We start from the raw sequence: 6000 nt of genomic DNA, 5'->3' as shown, positions 1-6000 counted from the left end.
GCTGTTTTATGAAGTAACAGATAATTTACTTAACAATTTAAGCAGCCGGTTTTCTTCTCTGAATAAACTGGCATTCTTTGATTTACTAAATCCTAAACAGTTCAAGAATTTTTCAGAAAAAAATGGCTTCCCTACAACTTTTAACTAATCTAGGAGAATTATATCCTCAAACCTTTGATATGACAGGGTTGAAAAGTGAACTGATTGTATTTCACCGGACTTCTACATTTAACGACAAATCACCACAAAAACTAATAAAATTTCTGAAAGAAGAAAATTTACACTGTTCTTTCAGGGAGATTTTTAAACTCTCCAAATTAATTTCGACCATTCCTGCAACAATAGCACCAGTAGAAAGGAGTTTTTCCGACCTTAAAAGGATTCATACATACAAGAGGTCCACACAAACAGAAGACAGGCTCAGTAATTTGGCTTTGTTGTCCATTGAAAAGGAACTGTTGATGTCTTTGAAGGAGAAGGAAGACTTCTGCATCAAAATCACAAACAAATTCGCTTCAAAAACAAGAAGGCTGGAGTTCATGTATAAGTGAAGGTAAGATTTAAAGTTTCTTTTTTGAACATTCAACCATTGCATTTTAGAGTTACTAATTTTTCACCACAAGCTTAAATAATTGCGATGACCACCGAAAATGTTCACGCCAAGCCACTGATATATATATATATATATATATATATATATATATATATATATATATATATATTTATATATATATTAACCGTCCCCAAAGATAACAAATAAGTATTTGATTTGATGTGAAAACTTGAATTTATGACGTTGATGTAAGTATTGTGTACTGTTCAGAGTCAAAACTACTTTCAAAAGTTTTTAGAATTACAATGTTCTTGTGCACAATCCCACCGTTCATAGCAGGAAGGCAGTTAGCTCCATTTCTTGCGATTCAAATTTTTCCTCTATTATTATTACAATGCATAAATAAAGTAAATGAGATTTTGATTTATTAATTTTTTTAGTCTTTTTTACGTATATTTTTACTGAAACCATTTTTTTATTTGAAGGAATGGACGATTTATCAGCATCTTTAATAGAAATTTTTTGAATCATCGAATGACAAGATCTCTCTTTATAACTGGGAAATATCTATGAAATTGGGAATTGAAAAATGCCACGAAATGCAGAAACATCAATTGATTTTTCCTATTCTAAAATCTTTTATAAACTTCTTTCATTATTATACATAAACGCTACCACGGCTCCTTCTCTTATTATTGTTTTTGGTAGTCGAGTACAGTACATGAACCACCATACACAATGAGAATTCTTAAGAATTTGTTTATACAATTTACACCCTATTCATTTATTATTTTCAGAAGATTGGATTGCAATTTATAAAATTATTTTAGATATATTTTCGTGTTTCTAATTTTGTATGTATATGGATTTGTATAGCTTGATATTTGTATAATTTGTATTTACCTAGATAGTAGAACTGTGAATAATTTAAAATCTTGAAAAAAAAAGACTACATTTGATCGAATTTGAAAGACTTTAAATAACAATGCAGCGTGTTTTCAAATAAAAATCTATAAACAAATAAAATAAATATGTTCACTATTATTGTTCATGTTGGCTTTCGTAAATTTTATAAAATTTATAATTAAAACTATTCTTTGAATAAAATCAATCAATCAAATAGTAGAATAGTTAAATTAGGATTCAAAGATGCTAAATTATCAAGAAAATTTTCAAAAAGCTCATACAATTTAAAATAGTCCTTTAAAAATTTAATAGTCCCTAAAAAAATAGTCCCTAAAAAAATTTAAAATAGTCCTTTTAAATTTTTTTAAAAAAATATTACTATACTTAAATTGCCTTAGAGGTATGCACCTGATGCACCTTAATCAGAATTCCATCATTATGTTTTGAAATTTATTTTAAGAAATTTGGCAAATTAAACATATTTTGTTCTCTTTTAAAATAATTGTCAATCTATATTTACTTTTGAAACATATGTCGAAAACGAGGGTGAATTCGAAATGTTTAGTTTCTATTTTTAATAATCTTCTTGATATACTCTTCATGAAAATTGTTATATTTAAAATGCTTACTATGATAGATAATCTAATTACCAAATTTTATGGTCAATAGTTTAACCTTAAATATGCTAATTAATTAGTTATGTCTATTGATTTAGTTACGGAATCAGGCTCAGTTTCTCTAAATAAACATATTTTTTATTTTTTTCGCTGATAGATATGTTTTTTTTTCTTCTTTTTCTTTCTTGCAATCAAAAATATGGGGAGCAGCCGAAATTTGGAAAATATGATCCCAATATTTTAGTCAGTAAAGCAGTTTGAAGTTCTGACCCTTTTGTGATAATTTCTCTTCTAGCGTATTTTGCCATAGTTCGATAAATTTTTGAAGGAATCTCAAAACATTTTTCACTTAATTATAAAATTCTCTTGTTAGTAGGGAAATCAGACTTCGTAAAAAAATAATTTTAAATATTTATTTAATAGTTTCAATCGTTTTATTTAGTTATGCTCGAAGCAAATTTAATGCCAAAGGTGTAATATTTTTTCAATCGTTTTAAATATGTAAAATTAAATGACGAAAAACAATATTTTAACAAAATCGGCCAAATAATTTTTGAGTTTCAAAAGAGTGGAATCTTTTAATTTTCATTTTTGAAGAACCATTTGGCCGACGTGATTTAAAATCTATACTTTGTCATATAACAATACCTGTTTTAAATATAGATATAGGTTTTTATAACATAATTTGAAGTGCTCTAGCGTCCCCTGAGAAATAAGAAATTATAAATTTAATCAATTAAAAGGTATCAGAAACGACATCAATCGTATAAAGGAACACATTTTTGCTTTGTTTAAATTACTTGTAAATATTTTGCATAGATAGCAGCACTACAGCTTCTTTTTCTTATTCTTAAAAGAGATATTACGATATCCGAAATCATTTTAAATCAAATCCTTCATAATATTGCGAAGTGTGTTCTCGATGATCGAAATTAGAAAAGAAGAGAGTTCACTTCTTATTGACCAAGAATGAATGTCCATCACAAACTAAAATTCATAAAACAATGCCACAAAATTAATTTTAATTTAATAAAACTACATTTTAAATTCATTATTTACTTATTACTACTATAGACTTAAAATATTCAAATTTAATATTCTATCTTCATATTCTATTTTTATTGTACATTATTTTTTTATTATATTCAATCTTTAATGTCTCATAAAAATGATATTGTATTTTTTTTTAAACCTGTGATATCTTTCATAAAAATATTCTCCTTATGAAATGAGTTTTTTCAAAGTAATTATTAAATGGCTATAATAACAAATAAAATATCGCAATGGCTGCATATGCACTTATAGTCACGAAACAGATTTTTGACTCGAACTTTTTTTATGTGCCTACAACATTGTTAACTTGCTTTATATTTAGCTAATTTGTTTTATGTACGTAGGTTTTATATGCGTTTTATGTACGTAAGTTTTTGAGGAAAACAAACCTAGCTTCAATTGTTGGCTTTTCCGAAATTATGGCGACTTATAAAAGAATTATACTTAGAAAAAGAATAAAAAATGTGTCATAATTATTAGATGAGTAGAAAAAAAGATACTCTAGACAAAAAATACTAGTGATTTTGTATCGTATCGTATTGAGTGGCATGGCATGGCATATGGCCTCTTAAGTCTCCCAATATCGTACCAACCCCTGTACAAGACCATTCCGTCGCTACTACAACTGACCATAACCGTGATGGCCAGTTTGTCAATAGACGTCTTCGTGCAGTCCTATTTTTCTAATTTAATTATTTTATTCTTCTCAACTGAGCATAGTATCCGGCAACCACGATTTATCCTAACAGATAATAATTCCTTTAATTTTCCACTCTTTTTAATGCCTCCACCGCTTGTGCCGCGTTCATTGTATTTTTTTCGCAGGATTTCTTCCAGTTCATTCCCCTTGGTGACAGGAAGTGGATGGTTTGTCAGAAATCTTGCTTTCATCTTTCAGTAAGATTTTCCTGTATCAATCACAATCCAGAACATCATGATCGGCCTCCTTTTATCCCTTTGATTTTCTTTACTCGCATTTTTCGGTTGTTAACAATTAATTTCAATATATATCACATCATATCATATCGTATTGTATCGTATTGTACTGTATCGTATTGTATTGTATCGCATCGTATTGTGTCGAATCGTATTGTATAGCATTGTATCGTATCGTATAGTATCGTACTGTGTGGCATGGTATATGGCCTCTTAAGTCTCCCCATATCATACCAACCCCTGTACAAGACCATTCCGTCGCTACTACAACTGACCGTAACCGTGTAGGCCAGTTTGTCAATAGACGTCTTCGTGCAGTCCTATTTTTCTAATTTAATTATTTTATTCTTCTCAACTGAGCATAGTATCCGGCAACCACGATTTATCCTAACAGATAATAATTCCTTTAATTTTCCACTCTTTTTAATGCCTCCACCGCTTGTGCCGCGTTCATTGTATTTTTTTCGCAGGATTTCTTCCAGTTCATTCCCCTTGGTGACAGGAAGTGGATGGTTTGTCAGAAATCTTGCTTTCATCTTTCAGTAAGATTTTCCTGTATCAATCACAATCCAGAACATCATGATCGGCCTCCTTTTATCCCTTTGATTTTCTTTACTCGCATTTTTCGGTTGTTAACAATTAATTTCAATATATATCACATCATATCATATCGTATTGTATCGTATTGTACTGTATCGTATTGTATTGTATCGCATCGTATTGTGTCGAATCGTATTGTATAGCATTGTATCGTATCGTATAGTATCGTACTGTGTGGCATGGTATATGGCCTCTTAAGTCTCCCCATATCATACCAACCCCTGTACAAGACCATTCCGTCGCTACTACAACTGACCGTAACCGTGTAGGCCAGTTTGTCAATAGACGTCTTCGTGCCGTCCTATTTTTTCCAATTTAATTATTTTATTCTTCTATCAACTGAGAACAGTATTCGGCAACCATGTTCTTAAAAGACAACAAACTCCCCAATTTTCCACGCTTTTTACTGGCGTCACCACTTCTGCCGCCCTCATTGTATCTTTTTCGCAAGTTTTCTTCCAATTCATTCACCTTGGTGACATCTTTTGGCAAAGTTTGGTTTCATTCACAATCCAGAACACCATGATTTTCCTCTTTATAATCCCTTTGTTTTTCCTTGCGAGCATTTTTCGGTCGGTTTGATGGTTTTTCGGTCTGTCATGGTTGGTTGGTCGGTCGGTTGGTTGGTTGGTCGGTTGGTTCGTAGGTTGGTCGGTTTGTCGGTCTGCCGGTCGGTTGGTCATACGGTCGGTTGGTCGGTCGGATGGACCGTCGGTCGTATTGTATCGTATGATATGTTATCGTATCGGTATCGTATAGTACCGTATTGTATTGTATTGTATTGTATTGTATTGTATTGTATTGTACTGTATTGTATTGTATTGTATTGTATTGTATTGTATTGTATTGTATGGTATGGTATGGTATTGTATTGCTTGTATTGTATGGTATCGTATGGTATCGTATGGTATCGTATCGTATCGTATCGTATCGTATCGTATCGGTGTCAGTATCGTATCGTATTATACTGTGTATGATCGGCCTCTTTATTAGGCCTTTGATTTTCTTTACTCGTATTTTTAGGCTGTTAACAATCAATTTCAATATATATCGTATCGTTTCGTATCGTATTGTACTGTGTCGTATAATATCGTATCGTATCGTATCGTTTTGTATCGTATCGTATTGAGTGGTATGTCGTGGCATGGCATATGGCCTCTTAAGTGTCTCCATATCGCACCAACCCTTTTACAAAACCATTCCGTCTCTACTACAACTGAAATTAACTGTTTGTCAATACACGTCTTCATGCCGTCCTATTTTTTCTAATTTAATTATTTTATTCTTCTCATCAACTGAATACATAATTCGGCAACCACGATTTATCTTAAGAGA

This window comes from Parasteatoda tepidariorum, chromosome 6 (assembly GCF_982258835.1).
Source record: "Parasteatoda tepidariorum strain Cologne lab strain chromosome 6, Ptep-v5.0, whole genome shotgun sequence".
NCBI lineage: Eukaryota > Metazoa > Arthropoda > Arachnida > Araneae > Theridiidae > Parasteatoda > Parasteatoda tepidariorum.
This window is presented reverse-complemented; position numbering follows the sequence as displayed.